The sequence below is a fragment of the Macrosteles quadrilineatus genome, unplaced genomic scaffold (genome assembly GCF_028750875.1).
Source record: "Macrosteles quadrilineatus isolate MER2022 unplaced genomic scaffold, UCM_ALF_1.0 Scaffold_1__1_contigs__length_201487025, whole genome shotgun sequence".
In the NCBI taxonomy this organism is placed as follows: domain Eukaryota; kingdom Metazoa; phylum Arthropoda; class Insecta; order Hemiptera; family Cicadellidae; genus Macrosteles; species Macrosteles quadrilineatus.
The window spans coordinates 110902789-110919092 of NW_026542594.1; positions in this window are offsets into that span (position 1 = coordinate 110902789).

Consider the following 16304-nt stretch of genomic DNA (forward strand, 5'->3'; position numbering starts at 1 on the left):
AATCGTTAGTTCATCGTTAGTTCTCGATAGTTCCCAAATGTTTTCGTTAGTTCTCAAAAAATAAAAAAGTTATAGCCGATAATAAGTGAGTACGCTAACTTCACACTTCTGGGTTCTAGCGCGCGCCGTTTTCTGATGAGAAATGTTTACATCTATATATCAATCGTTAGTTCTTCGTTAGTCCTCGACAGTTCCCAAATTTTTTCGTTAGTTCTCAAAAAATAAAAAGTTACGAGGCATACAAAGTGGGCACGCTAACTTCACAATTATTGTACAATTTCCAGCGGGTTAAATTAGTTTATCTATTCATTATGGGCAGGGCTATACGTCTATTTATTTATTTATTTATTTATTAGTGACAAAAAAATTGTATAACTATCGAGCAGAGATAACGACTGGTAAATAGATATAGGCGTTTTTCTTCATATGACAGGACGCGCTAGAAATCGGAAGTATCATTAATATAACCACTTTATCAGCCATAACTTTGTTTTAATTATTAGAACTAAAGAAAATCCTGGAGAACTATCTAGAAGTAACGATTAATATTTATTTTATTTTATTTTATTTTGCATTCCAACAGATAGCTCCATTTTAATATTTGGTACAATTATACATGAAATAACATAGAATACTTGCTTACTACACTAGCCTAGTTATGCAATAGTTTACTGAAAACAATGTAAATGAATTAGTTAATAAGGAAAACGAAAAGGAGAAACGGCAAAAAGATGGCAAAAATGACAGTGGCAAGCAACAAAACGAGTGGAAAACATAACAATAACAGCATAGCTAATAAAAAATAATAATAAAAAGAATTTTTTCGTCAGATGAAGTTGCACGCTAGAATTTCTGTAGGTGTGAAATTAGCGTCCTTATTCAGCTTCAACTCATCAGGTGCAATTTTTAAATTTTGTTAGAACTAACAAAATAAATCGGTGAGCTATTAAGTACTTACGATTAATATTAAGATATAGGCACTTTTAGTCAGACAAGGGTGCACACTAGGAATGATTTGGGTGTGAGGTTGGCATAACCACGTTTAAGACCTTATTGGCTTTTTAATTTTTAAGAACAAGCAATAATATTGGGGAACTAACAAGAAATAACGAAGAACTAAAAATTGGTATATAGATATAAGCGTTTTTAGTCAGAAAACGGTGCCCGCTGGAAATTTTATAATTTTGAAGTCAGTGTACTCACTTTGTATGCTTCGTAAAATTTTTATTTTTTGAGAACTAACGTAAATATTGGAGAACTATCGAGAACTAACGAAGAACTAACGATTGGTATGATCAAAAGTGGATACGCTAATATGGGTACGCCAACTTCACGGACCTTAAGTAAAGAACAGTTTTTCCTATAATTAATTTTTTCCTGGTCTTTCATGAATTTTTTTTATTCATAGATCTACAAACATAAAAGCTATGTTTATCCTTAAAAGGTGTCTCTTGGTACTTGTAATTTCGGTTGCTTTAAAAAGTACCCCTGCCGCAGTAAACCTGCAGACTCAATATTATACAGGGTGTCTCAGACCACCCGGCCGGCTTGTATAGCTCCATTATGAAAGCAAATGGAAACCTAATTGCAACTGGAACCCCCTATTTTGACCCCAAGGAATTCAGCTAAATTATTTTCAACCCCAAAAAAGCACACCAAAGGGCAGATTTTGGGGGGTGGGGGTGGTTTTTGGGAATTTTTCAAATGTAAAGGGGGGTCGTGTTATAGCTCTTTTTAAAGGTCCTTTAGTCCTGAGTATTTTAGTGGAAAAAGATTTAAATTATCTTCATCCCTATTTACAGGGTGTTCATAAAAGTACAAAAAATAGACCTTTGAACTACTTTCACTGTAAAGAGGTGGAATTTCGTGGGGGGTTCAAATTTTGATAACACTTTAATTAATAAATGATCTTTCAAAAAACTCTGGTTTTAACCCTTTTGCTATCTTTTTACTTATGTTACGCATTTTCAAACTTTTTTAAGTTTCAAAAGCTGTTATCTTAAAAATTTCAAATGGCAACATGGGTTTCATTACAAACCACATTGTAGCCCTTAAAATTTGCTATAATTTTTGTATTTAATGTTTTTTTTTGTATCTTCATTGGTTAAAGAGATATAACGAAATTAGTGTATTTTAATGTTTTATTAAATTGTATTCAAAGTGTTTGCTGTTGCAAATGTACACCTCTAGGTCTCAATTAAAACAAATCTTGTCTAAAAAATAAAATAGTACTCAGATTGTTGATCTTGGAAGATTGATAAAGGAAAGAACACAACTCCAAATATTCTTAGTTATTTTCCAATTCCATGGCTCTAATAGTGCTTTGAATGAATAATTTGTTTGAATCAGCATTAATAGCCTACATAACGATGGTCTTCTACAAATGCTTAAATTGCCTTCCATTTTGTTCCATGCAAACCCCAACTCTGTTTATGCACGTAGTACTTCTTCTCCACTATTATGGTACTGTATTGCTATTTTACTACCGCAGGTGCATTCACCTCTCGTACAGATCCAGTAAGTTCCTTATAATTTGTTTTATTTGATCAAACGTGACCAGTTTCACGTACACGCTCATTGATTTCATGATGATTTTTTTTATTTACCAGTAGCATTTATAGACAGTATTCATTCAAAGCACTATTAGAACTTTGTAATTGTAAAATAGCTAAGCATATTTGCAGTTGTGTTTTTTTCCTTTATTAATCCTCCAAGTTTAACAATCTGGGTAGTATTTTAATTTTGTAACATAATTAGTTTTAATTGAGGCCTAGACGTGTACATTTACAACAGCAAACATTTTGAATACCATTTAATAAAACATTAAAATACACTCATTTCGCTATATCTCTTTAACCAATGAAGATACCAAAAAACATTAAATACAAAAATTATAGCAAATTTCAAGGGCTACAATGTGATTTGTAATGAAACCCATGTTGCCATTTGAAATTGTTAAGATAACAGCTTTTGAAACTTCAAAAGGTTTGAAAATGCGTAACATAAGTAAAAAGATAGCAAAAGGGTTAAAACCAGAGTTTTTTGAAAGCTCATTTATTAATTAAAGTGTTATCAAAATTTGAACCCCCCACGAAATTCCACCTCTTTACAGTGAAATTAGTTCAAAGGTCTATTTTTTGTACTTTTTTGAACACCCTGTAAATAGGGATGAAGATAATTTAAATCTTTTTCCACTAAAATACTCAGGACTAAAGGATCTTTAAAAAGAGGTATAACACGACCCCCTTTACTTTAGAAAATTTCCCAAAAACCACCCCCACCCCCCAAAATCTGCCCTTTGGGGTGCTTTTTTGGGGTTGAAAATAATTTAGCTGAATTCCTTGGGGTCAAAATAGGGGGTTCCAGTTGCAATTAGGTTTCCATTTGCTTTCATAATGGAGCTATACAAGCCGGCCGGGTGGTCCGAGACACCCTGTATTATACTCAAATATTCCCTGAAAACTGTCAGCTTTATTTCCTATTGAAATAAAATGAATTATAATGAGTACCTAGGTTTGCTGCTACAGGGAAGGTATTGAGGTGATTTTTATATTGAAATGTTGATAGCTTAGTATGAAATAAACAAAATTGCCAAATTTGATTATAATATATCCATATATAAGCAAACTACATCAGTTTTTTTGATTCTCCGTAAGAATAACATGGGCATTTTGAATTTAAGTTTTTTTAACTATATCCATAACCGTTAGGCATACAACAGCCCTTTGCTATACTAAATGATTTCTTTTTTTAAGCTCTACAAAATGGGTTAAGAAATAAATTGCAATTTGTTTGGTTATTAGGGTCAAAAATGGGAAAAACCTATTTTAACCCCATAACCCCATATTGATTTTTAGCTTCAATATAAAATAACTAAAAAACCATCAAAGATACGAATTTCACTACATTAACATTTTTAAAGATCATAATTTTTTGAGTAAATTGACATTTATTGCAATGTTCTACCTAGAATAGTTCTCGAGTTATAGGCGTTTTAGTAAACGGCGCCCCCCGCCATATTGCCCCCCTCCCCCCCGGGTTGTCGACCACGCTGGGGGGCGACGACATGCGTTTTCGTGATCACTATAGTGCCTATAACAACAAACAGAAATAAAATTGCGTCACCCTTTTCATGCATGCTCAACCCCCTTCAGATACTGGACTAAAAGTTCATTAGTAAACTAAATGACTAACTAAATGATGACTAAATGATAACATTTGCTCAAACTGCGCGGAATCTATATATTTAATACACAGTTGTAACACTGTTTTCTCAGTAATTACTGGACCGATCTACAAGATTTATGTTTCAAATTAAAGGGGATAGTGTGTAGATTTGCCGAACTTCCTTAGAATTTACGTTTTTTCTAAGGGCTAAGACCTACAGCCCTTTAAAGGTCGAGTCAATACAATTCTTATTGAATAATATAATAAACAGTTTATAAATTATTCGTCAGCTGTTTAATGTTTGTCAGACATTTGTTATTATTTTTATAACCTCACTTTCAGTATGCCGTTATTAAACTTGGAGTTTCTGTTTATAAACACACGATTTTGATCAAGGAAAGTGTATTTGTTAACTTATTTTTGAAATGTTTTAGTTTTCCTGCAAAGTGATCTGAAGGAAAGTGGTAATTGAGTTTAAGTTTGAGTATGGAATGTAAAAAAAAATACCCATAGTAGGGAACGGAAACTTATTGTTTTGATCAATATAATTTATTCTCTACGACCACCAGAATAATCATGGGGAAATCCGCTTGCAAGTTGTACATATAATTGCTAATGAGTGGGAAACATACAAACATTTTATAGTAGGTGACGAATCTTACTCAAGATCAGTGTTAGACGTTCAGTGGTACCAAACTTTACCTTCTCGGCTTCTCGAGATGGCGAGTACGCTGGGATACGTGGAACTACAATATATCAGTGATTTTTTTTTTCAAGTACACAGGGAAGTTGCTTGAGAAACTGTGAGAAACTGTTCTTCGGTTCTGGCGAAGAAGTATGTGACTTGATGTTTAATGGCAATGTTGACTCGGGTCATTATAGCGTTATAAAACTTTATCATTAACCCCAGGGTGTGAAAAGTACAAAAAGAAAAAGAAAAGGTAATCATTAACCGGGCGTAAAGAGACATACCGAACGAAAAAAAATGTAGAGAACCATCGAACTAAAAAGGTAAAGAGCAGTGTTGGTGTTAAATGTGCTCTGGAAATCCCTACAAAAAATACCCAACTCTTGAATTGGGGTCGTTGGATTGGATTTGTCACTACTTCAAATCTATGAATTTCGAGTCAGAACAGACTAACTGGGACACAAACATGTTTTAGTTTTCCTGCAAAGTGATCTGAAGGAAAGTGGTAATTGAGTTTAAGTTTGAGTATGGAATGTCAAATAATACCCATAGTAGGGGACGGAAACTTATTGTTTTGATCAATATAATTTATTCTCTATAGCCACCAGAACAATCATAGAGAAATCCGCTTGCAAGTTGTACAGATAATTGCTAATGATTGGTAAACATACATACATTTTATCGTAAGTGATTAATCTTACTCAAGGTCAGTGTTCGACGTCCAAATTTTACCTTCTCGAGATGGCGAGTACGCGCTGGGATATTTGGAACTACAATTTATCAGTGAACTATACCCTAACTATATTTTTTCGAGTAGGCCTACACAGGGAAGTTGCTTGAGAAACTGTGACTTACGATTTGGGTTCTGGCGAGGAAGTATCTGACTTTATGTTTAATGGCAATGTTGACTCGGGTCATTATAGCGTTATAAAACTTTATCATTAACCCCAGGATGTGAAAAGTACAAAAAGAAAAAAGAAAAGGTAATCATTAACCGGGCGTAAAGAGACATACAGAACGAAAAAAACATGTAGAGAACCATCGAACTAAAAAGGGAAAGAGCAGTGATGGTGTTAAATGTGCTCTGGAAGTCCCTTCTAAAAAATACCAATTTTTTGAATTGGGGTCGTTAGATTGGATTTGTCAGTATTGAAAATCTATGAATTTTGAGTCAGAACAGACTAACTGGGACACAAATATTTTTTCCTTATGTTGTCACAAGGGGAAGGTAAAATTAACTCCTTATCAACATTTTGAGTTTATGGAAAATCTTATCATCAGCGACTATAAAAAAAGTATTAAGGGTCAAAAGAGACAAAAAACTATTTGAGTATATAATACAAATCTGCATTTGAAATGGCCAAGTTCTAAGTCTCACTTGAATCAACATCTTTCTGGTAGTGGTAGTCTACATACAGTAGTTTTAAAATCCACGACTCCTTTTCCATCAAATTGGACCGTTAATACCCTCTAACATTGAACAAAGTATGTCCAACTTCATATATACAACGTAAACACAGCTTTTACTCACAGTATGGGTCAAAGATTCGTGAAATGCGACCAACTGCTGATGCGTGATTTACATGTAGGCTAAGTGACTATCTTTATTCCATACAACAAATGTAATGAAAAAAAAAACGACGAATATAGGAATATACTTGAGCAAATTATCTAAATATCATAAATAGCTGCTTATTAGGTTATCAGCATTGCCCAGTTCGTATACTATTTATTTTTCAAATGAAACTCGAATTAATATAAAACATTCATTTGGTTAAAATAGTATATCGGTTTGATTAACATAAAATAGTTTATACAGGCAAACTATCAGTTCTATTTCGTGTAAAAAATCAAACAACCCCTAAATAAAATACTAAGATAAACAGTATTTGTTAATTATTATTTCTTTTATTGCTGACAATATTCCCGTGGCGGAGCACGGGCGGTTAACTAGTGGTAGTGAAGTTGGCCACACCAGTAATCATCATGTTAGTGAACAAACCACAGAATCTCACAATCTGTCTGAGACTATAAAAAATTGTTTCTCACACTTTGAGAGCATATTATCTAAACAAGCAGAACAGATTAATACCTTACTTAATCTTCTTACCACCGTCATTGCCCGCCTAAAATGAATATTCTCCTTAAAGTGGCATTGGAATGCTAATGGCTTGGCTCAGCATAGCCAAGAGGTTCAATTATTCACCCAACACAAATTAGATGTATTGCTTATTTCGGAAACTCATTTTACTGATAGAACCTATATCAAAATTCCATATTACAAATTGTACTACACTAATCATCCTGACAACACTGCACATGGAGGAACTGCAATCCTAGTTCGGGACACGATTAAACACTATGAACTACCTACCATGTTTTAAGGAAGATTATCTTCAAGCTTCTACCATTGTTTTAGAAGATTATTGGCTTAGTCCTATTACAATTTCAGCGGTGCACTGACATTGACTTTGTGTAGAGATATAAAGTCAATGATATTATCAAATTGAACTTTGTTTGTTTCGAGACAACAAAAATATTTCTCGAAATACCCCTAGTAAGTTTGGATTCAATGTGTTCAGCCGTTATTGAGTTAATTGATTACATAGTTTGCATAAGGTCCGATCTCAAAGAGCTTCGCTCAATAATAATTTAGGCCTACTCTACTCATTTAAAAATCTTAAAACCATATCTGTAGCCATATATCTTTAAATTTGAAATAGTCATGAATTAATTGTCTACGTAGGTTATGGTTTGCTATTTCTTATTTTATTTTCAGTTCAGTTTATTTTAGGTTATGTTTGACAAACGTCAAACAAGGATATTTGTCATTGCCGTCTGCCGAACGTAATCAGTCAGCCAACAAGAGCCAATCAAAATCAAGCTATTATTATTCTCTTCTGGTTTAACCCATAGATCGCCAGTTAAACCAGCCAACCCGGAGGGTTAACTCAAACCTAGTTTAAACCGAGAAATTAATTTGGGGAAAGTGGATCTGAGGTTAAACTAGAGTTTAAACCGCGATCAGAGTTAAACTTGTTTGGGGAAAGCGGCCCTCAGTAGAACAGATAACGGTGTTGAAAATAAACATAGAAGAATTATGTCTCTAGCTTACTAAAAGCTTACCAAATACACAATTATATTTTATATAATATGGTGTTTTGGCCGATAAGGACATTCAAACGAATAAGTTGAGTGGTCCCGGGTCTAGGTCTTACTGTGAGAACTACGTAATAGCCCTTTACGGTAAATTTGCTAAAACGTAATTTAGTTAAAATATAAATAAATGGATCAGTAATTAATCAATCTTTCTGTCAACGTGCCGTGTCATGTGGCAGCGCCCCAGCCGCGGTGACAAAGACACCTCAAGTGTTTTGCGGAGAGCTAATGTGGCAGAATGATCCTCTTCAGAACCGCTGCCACAACCACAATAATGGGGCTTTATCGAAACTGAACATCCCGGTCCCCAACAACCCGCAACCACTGTGCAGGCAGCCTTACGGCCAAAGCTTAATATATAAAAGAAAGTTGTGTTAGTTACAGCGTTTATAACTAGAAAAAGATTGCACATAAGCGAAATAAGCTCGCTTTACGTCATCCTCATCTAAAATTTCACTCAATTGGTTAAAAGCATAGATATATTTACGAATCTTTTTCTTCAAGAAATCTACATGCTCTGTCCATTTCATTCGGTAGTCAAAATAAACACCCAAATATTTATAATAATCTACCCTTTCAATGTACTCACAATTACAAGATAAGCTGTTATGGTTGCCGCAACAATGAATCTTCAAATTGTCTAGATTATAATCAGTGCTGATACTGAGTGATATGGGAAGGAATTTAGTCTTGGTTACATTAAGTGAGAGCGAATTGAGAGATCACCAAGAGCTTTGGACCTAACATCCTCCCATGAACAACCTTTTATCAAAACTAAAGTGTCGTCAGCAAATAAAAACAGTTCACCATTTAGGTTGAGTTTAGAAATGTTGTTTATATAAATTAGAAAAAGTATAGGCCCCAGAGTACTTCCCTGAATAACCCCATACTCAATTGAATTTGCATCACTATTCACATTACAGATAGAAACCACTTGATGTCTGTCAGATAAATAGTTTTTGAACCATGTGAGAGCAGTGCCTCTGACACCGATCTGTTCCAATTTTGTTAGCAATAAATTTCTGTCAATTGAGTCGAATGCTTTTTTTAGATCTAAAAACATTAACATAGATCGATTGTTATTAATCATTGAATTACTTATAGATTTACAAACTTCAAATAGTGCATCAGAGATGTTTTTATCTTTTCTGAACCCAAATTGTGAATTAGATAGTATATTGTTACTTTGAAGGTACTCCACTAGCTGTTCTTTAACAATACGCTCCAAAACCTTGGAAAATACGCTTAACAATGAGATTGGCCTGAAGTTGTTTTTATCTTTTGGGTCACCTGATTTGAATAAAGGAATAACTTTTGCTGTCTTAAATTGAGCCGGGAATATACCAGTCAGTAGAGATAAATTTATTATGTGTAGCAGAGGAATGTAAATTAAGAGTGCGTTTTGTTTGAGTAAATTAGCCGAGACCTCGTCCAGACCGGGAGCTGAGCCACCACGCAGCCCATAGATATGTCGTAGTACGTCTTGTGAAGAAACAGTTTTCCATGTAAAAGTAGAGTCCAGTCCCAGTCTGTAGTCAGAGTCAACAACCACCGGGGTCCCGCCCGCATCTATCTGATTTGCTAAATTTTCTCCAACAGAAGCAAAGAAGTTGTTAAAATCATTTGCAATCACATGTGTTGTAGCTTGCGTATGATCAGACGTGTTAGGAATGAACTTTTCAATTGGAAATGAGTTTTTCTTACTTAATCTGCCAGCAAGATCATTGATCAATCCCCAAAATAATTTGGGATTTTGACTGTACTGGTTGAGTCTTTCCCTGTAAAAATCTCTTTTGGCTCTCTTTAATAGACTGCCCAGGTTTTGTCTATAATTCCGGTAATAAGTTTGTAGATTATCATTAAATGGTTGACGGCGTGCAGATTTACTTAATTTATCTCTAGTGCGTATTGATTTGACCAAACTGTCTGTAATCCATGGTTTAATTCTCTTACGTCTAGATGATCTTGTAGTTATTGTTTTTTTTTGCATTTTTTATAGAAAATTCAAGGTTTTTGTAAAAGAGTTCGGAGCACAGATTGACATCTGGACAGATTAGGATAGGTCCCCAGTCGGTCTGAGAAAGATTTTGAGTGAGTAGGGTGTGATCAAGGTAAGTTTGAGGAGGTCCGGTTGCAGTGTGAATATTGAGTGTGTGTGCGTGAGTGTATACAGAGTCATGTATAGTGAGGGCGGTGGCATAGTGGTCGGTGAGGCTATAGCAGTACAGCAGCGCGCACAGCAGTCATGTCACAGTACCGTACAAATATGTGATCAATGCAGGATGCAGTGTCCTGTGTAACTCTAGTCGGTCTGTCCACACACTGTACAAGGCCGGAGCCAAGTAGACTGTTTAAGTAGAGGTCAATTAGTATATCCTTGCTCATAAGGTTTAAATTCATGTCACCCATAAAAATGCACATTTTGTTTCTATCTAAGTTCTGATAGTAAGTCTCAAGTTCACTAGTGAATTGTACTGGATTGCTGTCAAATGTTCTGTAAATTGCTAGTAAATTGAAGTTCTTGTTGCAGTACACAAAGTCCAGTGATAACCCATGAACGTCCCCCAGAGTGATTTGTCGTGCAGTAGCTGATAGTGATTTGTTAGTAAACACAATGATACCATCATTGCGGTTACGTTGAGTGGTAGTCATGTGAGTGTCAAACCCGTCGATGTTCGCCCCCACCTCACCTCTCCTCTGCCAAGCCAGCATTCAGAAAAAATTATAACGTCTAGACTGGTATTAAAGGAATCTAAGTAAACTAAAAACTCATCAAAATTTTTGGAAAAGCTTCTAATGTTATTGTGAAATATTTTCAGGCTCTTTAAATGAGAATTAAAAAAATTAATGTATTGATCTGTGGAATGTAGCTCAAGACAATGGAAGTCGCCGTCGCCGTCATCATCACAGTTATTAAAAAATTGCATCGGCCAAGCCCCAGTCACCTGCCCAGTCAACCGTTGATACAACTATAACACTATACCACTAAAAACTAGCATGAGAATCTATTATTCTAATTCCGTAAGGAATTTCTTGTGCACAGCAAAACTCTTTTATTTATTAACCGATTTTAATGATTGATGTGTCAAATTAAAGGGAATTACCTGCATAAGTCATGGAATAATTTTTGTCACCCTCAGTTCAATGTGCTTCGTCCCATTGGAATTTAAAGTTGCCATGTATTTTTAAATATAATTGAAAATTTTGTTAGTTTTATCAAACATATGATTAATTTCTTAAAAAAATTTGACACATCAATCATTAAAATCGGTTAATAAATAAAAGAGTTTTGCTGTGCACAAGAAATTCCTTACGGAATTAGAATAATAGATTACCTGCATAAGTCATGGAATAATTTTTGTCACTCTCAGTTCAATGTGCTTCGCCCCATTGGAATATAAAGTTGCCATGTATTTTTAAATATAAGTGAAAATTTTGTTAATTTTATCAAACATATGATTCATTTCTTAAAAAAAACATCTGTCTTCATAAAAATAACCTCTTTCCCTTATTTCATTTTAATATTTACTATTTCTGTTTATTTATCAGTTTACTTTCAAATACAATGATGACTGATGAAATTGGTTAGTTTATTTGTGCAGTTTCATTCAGAGTGTTAGGGAGTAAAAATTTATTTTAATTAAGTAATTCTATTTTATTTTATGTGATTTTATTTTTTTCAGATGTGGTGTGTTTAACGTTATTATAGCTATTTTTATGTGTTGTGTTTTCAATTTTTAATTTTGATTAAGCTATCATAAAATTCCACCCAGAAGAAACAATACAGTGTTTGCAGATAGGTGGCGTATTAACAACAGAAATCGTATGAGAAGAAATTGTGTAAATGTCGTCGTGCCGGTTTTGACATCCAAAGAAATTTCATTTGACCCCGTGATTATTTCAATATTGCACGGATAGATGCTGTCACAGCAGACTATAGTGACTTGGGAAATCTTACCAAGGAGTGTGCTTACTGCAATGCCAAACCGTTTATTTGAAAACATCCCTGTGTTGCCATAATGGAAGTGTTAAAATTGAGACACCACATTGTCATCCTAATTTATAGAACTCAATTGTATTTCGTAACTAACATTACATAGACAATGAGAAATTACAACAGTGTCTTTCGCCTCCTTTGGAGCAAACATGGCTCTTCCACCTCGGCAAGGTCCTTACTGCTTCAGAATACATGGTGCAGTTTACCATCGAATGAGTGCTTTAGATGCAGATCCTGGTAGTACACCAGCGTTTGGCCAATTATATACAGGGTGTTCATTTGAAAACTTTCCATATCTGTTGTGTGCAAAGGTAAGGCTTTTAAAACTTGTTTGTTCTCATTTCCCCCTAATTTGGACATGCCAAATCCAATAAAATTATTTTCAATTTCGAAAAATGCCCCAAAAGGGCCCAATTTGGAGGGTAGGGGTGCTTTTTGAGAAATTTTCAAATGTAAACATGGGTTGTGTGATACATCAATTTAAAGGTCTAATCATCCCGACTATTTTGGTGCAATAAAAATGTAATTATCTTTAACCGTATTTACAGGGTGGGTCAAAACGTTTTAAAAAAGGACTTTGAGGTTATGTACCGTATTACCCAAACTACTAAACGTAACAGCGCCAAATTTATTTCCAAGCTTATTCTTGATCTACTCTTTAAGATAACTTGTAATAAGGGCATTTTCCATGTTATTTTCTAATTTTAAAAAAATCTAAAAATTGAAGAATAAAAGAAAGCTGAAAACTCAAAATTCTTAAATAGCAAGGTATAACAAATTTCATACCACGTGAAAGGTCCTTTTTTAACAAACATTTTACGTATTTAAGTTTTCTTTCTAGGGTAAGCGGGGGGAATTGGGTGGGTGGGGTAATTGGGTGGTAAAATTTTTAACAATTTTTATATTTTTTAATTATTGATATTTTAACATTTAACATGATATGTATGGACAGCCAATTTCTTCAAGAATAAGCCATAACCTTTTCAGATTTGTACCTTTAAACATTTAAAGGAGGGAAATAGTTTTAGGGACCCTTGTCATTTCGCGATTCTAAAAGTGGTATGCAAACTTTTTCAATCTTTCATATAAAATGCATTAAAATTTTCATACATGTGAAATTACATTATTTTTCACCATAAAATGAATAAAAATATACCAAAGAACATGCCCAATACTTATTTTCATAATAAAACTACTTCTAATTTTTTTTTTTTTTTTCAAAAATGTTACCACCCAATTACCCCCTTACGGGAAATTGGGTGGTAAATTTTAAAACTGAGCTAATACTGTTTCCTTGGCTTAATTTAATTAAAAAAGGCAATAATAATAATATTTTGTGAATATAATTCACACTAGAGTTTTTGTTTTGGTATTTCACCACTACCACCCAATTACCCCTATGCCAATACCATTAACCCTATACCACCCATTACCCGTGAGTTCACGTCACATTGGACTGAACCTAGAAGACCTAAAAAAGTCACAAAATTGTATTATAGTTACTTAAATAGGCATAAAGACTGCAGTAGTGACTGAGCTGATGTAGTAAACTAGTGCATTAGGCCTACAGTACATTAGTTTATACAGCCTCCCTTGTTTTATATCGTGCGAAGGACTGGAAAATCGTGCCTCATTTTGTAAAGTTTCGAGACCATATTACATAATTTAAACCTTATTAGAGAAACATTTGTCCCTATTTTCCTGTTAATATTATTAATGTACTCTTTATATTATGAATTTAAAAACTGTAGGCCATAATATTTAATTGTGGTAAAAGATTTTTTTTATGTGCGTAGTTTAGGAAAAATATGTTTGTCACCACAAAATTTATGGTAAATTTTGTTTGTTTTTTATTAAACCTAGTTAAAAATGTTGCTTTTAGTTTCCTTTATAACACCCAATTTCCCAACTTTAATTAGCATTTAGTGTTTATGGATTGTTGACCTACCACCCAATTACCCCCATGGGGGTAATTGGGTGGTAAAACACATTTAAATTTTTTTAATTTTTTTGGGGAATTGCGGTAAAAAAATAAAACATGAAAAAGATAGCTTTTTGTATTATAAAATTAATTAAGTAGGCATTTAACAACAAAAATAGGAAAAGTGGCCTAACCAGATACATTTGTAAAACATACCTCCCAATTCCCCCCGCTTACCCTATCTCCTACCGTTTAAAAATTGCAGCAGAAAAACTGAATTTTCTATGGTAAAATTATAACTAGTTTTCTAACAAAACACATTGCACTTTGCTCAACGATGTATTATGATTAATTACAAATTGATCAACTACTTTTACTTGTGTCAGTACATCTTGGACCCTTCATCCTGTTCTTTTCTCATTGGTAACTGAGCCAGTTTCAGAAATTTCTTAACTAAATCATTTACAGCTTTATGACTTGAGGTCTTACCTGGATATTTATTGTTAAACACTTTGCAGTTATCCTGAAACACTTTTGTTCTGCCCAATAAGTAAAAATAAAGTCTATTTTTTTAAGTGTACACCATATTTGATTAGTACAGAAAATAGTACTTTTTAAAATTAGTACTACCATTGACTAGTCAATGGTACTACAGAAAGCGGCCCACATGTAGGTTGTCCTCATCAGCTATAAGACTTGTTTTTCACAAATTAAAACGTAATGACTTGTTTGTCAATCAGGGTATCAATAATTATGAATTGTTTCCTTCAGTTAATGCACCATTAAATGTGTCTAGAGACGAATTTTGGCTGTTTTATTAGAAAACTAGTTACAATATTACTATGGAAAATTCAGTTTTTCTACTGCAATTTTTATACGGTAAGAGATAGAAAGAAAACTTAAATACGTAAAATGTTTGTTAAAAAAGGACCTTTCACGTGGTATGAAATTTGTTATACCTTGCTATTTAAGAATTTTGAGTTTTCAGCTTTCTTTTATTCTTAAAATTTGAGATTTTTTAAAAATTAGAAGATAACATGGAAAATGCCCTTTTTACAAGTTATCTTAAAGAGTAGATCAAGAATAAGGTTGGAAAGAAATTTGGCGCTGCTCCGTTCAGTAGTTCGGGTAATACGGTACTTAACTTCAAAGTCCTTTTTTAAAACGTTTTGACCCACCCTGTAAATACGGTTAAAGATAATTACATTTTTAGTGCACCAAAATAGTCGGGGTGATTAGACCTTTAAATTGATGTATCACATAACCCATGTTTACATTTGAAAATTTCTCAAAAAGCACCCCTACCCCCCAAATTGGGCCCTTTTGGGGCATTTTTCGAAATTGAAAATAATTTTATTGGATTTGGCATGTCCAAATTAGGGGGAAATGAGAACAAACAAGTGTAAAAAGCCTCACCTTTGCACACAACAGATATGGAAAGTTTTCAAATGAACACCCTGTATAATGGACACTGCAGAAGCCAATAAGTTTAGGATGAATCATTTCACTAACAGACAACTAAGAATTGAAGTGTTAGAATCACTTAACCAGACACTATATGATTGTAACAACCCTTATTTACATTCATTTAAACAAATAAGGGAAGGTGAAGAAGAGCTACAAGAAAATGGCGATGGCATTTCTAATCTTTGCATGGTTTTCCACGACGTACCTGGAGCTGATTTGAGACGCTACAATCCTGCACGTGTGTCAGAGGTAGCGCGGTATTGGTTGCAGACGACGATGGTGCACCACCGAGCAATCGCAGTATTCAAGTTTACAAAAGAGGAAGAGGAAACGTAAACATCCCAAAATCTCTCCAGCATTTGCCAATCACTAGCGAACATTTTTTTGTCTTTTTTTGTCCTAGGGCCCTAGGCTTGAGCCTGGGATTGTTTTTCACATTACTTCAGGCTAGACCTAGGGGTTGCGGCATTATCACTTAGATAAAATCCATTGGTGACTTGGCGGGGATCGAACCCGGTACCTCAGGGACTGAAGTCCCGTGCTCTTACCACTATGCCAGCTCGCTCCCCACTAGCGAACATATTGACCCGTTTGTGTTCCCACTCCTGTTTCCTGGTACAAATCTCTTCCTGTTATAAAAACAACCACTACAAGACAAAATGTATTAATGTAAGAATTGATCAGCATCGTTTTGCTCAGCATACAATAAAATGAGTCCTCAGAATCCAGAATAAAAGCCAATATTAACGAAGCTAAATATATCAGGAATTGTAAAGTAATATTATGGGATGAAGCTCCTTGCTTCTAATAAGTATGCTTTATCGTCTGTAGAAAGATTACTGCGAGATATTGCCAGAAGAGAAGAGAAGGCCTTTTGGTGGACATTGTACGTAGCAATGTCAAGA